Below are 1296 nucleotides of genomic sequence, written 5' to 3' on the forward strand. Positions count from 1 at the left end.
TTATATCCCAAATAACCATGTGAACTAGTTTTCATATCTGCTTCTCTTATTAAATTTTGAATAAAAATTCTTGACACAAGTATTTTATAATTGTGTGATAAACATGCATTTAATTTCTTGGAGAACAAAACACACTTTAGCATAACTAGGTTCGTTCACAGAACCAGCCTTGATAACACACTTCTATATGTTAGAAATGATGTAATAAATGTAGAATATTGGGCACTTGTTTGGTATTCTTTGCCATGTTTTGCACTATCTGAAAAGAGATCAGTGAACTTGGACTGGAGTTAGTAGACATAAAGAAAACAAAATATTACAGAGAAGAATACTCTGTGGTCCACAACCTAAACGGGCTGGGATTCCCATCATTTGGATCCCTGTAGCTTTACAAAAGTCAATTAAATTTTTGTATCTCCGATTAAAGTTAATTCCCCAGTACTTTTTCAAACATCTCTTGTAAAGTATTGTTTCCCAGAAAAAAAAGGGATTTTGCACATGTACCTGCCTTTGTCTCTGGTCATGATCTCAGTCAGGATCCTGGAATTGAGCCCCATATCGGGCTTCCTGCTCATTAGGGAGTATACTTCTCAGTCTCTATGCAGCTACGTCCCCCTGCCCCACGCATGCTCTCTCTCTCAAATAAATAAATCCAATCTTTAATTTTTTAATTAAAAATAAGATAAATAAAATAAAATAAAAAGTCTGGTCTTACTGCCCCATTTAGCTCCTTTTTTTTTTTTTTTTGAGTTGTATTTAAAGCAGCATGAGACAACATGAGGCTCTCAAACTTAAAAAAAAAAAAGAAAAAATTGAGTTTTGTTAGGATTTCAGATCTTGTCTGCTAGACAAAAACGTTGGCTTTCTTAACATGTGAAAATTAACAAAAGAGCATAAGATAGAATTCTAAAATTTTTGTAGAAATTAAAAATTTCCTCCAACCCAATTACATACAGACCCATTAAGTAAATTCATTCCAATGTCCCAAACCAACCTTTTCTAATAGTAATGCATCTGTGTAAACAGGGTCAACCCAAGGAATAAATAAATATTATTATTTTTTTCCTGTCTCTTCCATAGTCACATCTGGGTATATTGGGAGCAAGCCAATTATCTATCTTATAAGACATGATATCATAAGGAAGGGTATTCTGTCCATTTGGAACAACTGAAAATCATTGTAATTTTATCTTGGTGCAGTAACTTGAGATGGCACAGTGTGGGTTATGAATATATTTTATTTATTTTTTACTGGGAAGAAGAGATTATAGAGATATTGGTTATCCAAGAGAGACT

Source organism: Mustela putorius, unplaced genomic scaffold (assembly GCF_011764305.1).
Source record: "Mustela putorius furo isolate JIRA1106 unplaced genomic scaffold, ASM1176430v1.1 tig00003912_pilon_pilon_pilon, whole genome shotgun sequence".
Lineage (NCBI taxonomy): Eukaryota > Metazoa > Chordata > Mammalia > Carnivora > Mustelidae > Mustela > Mustela putorius.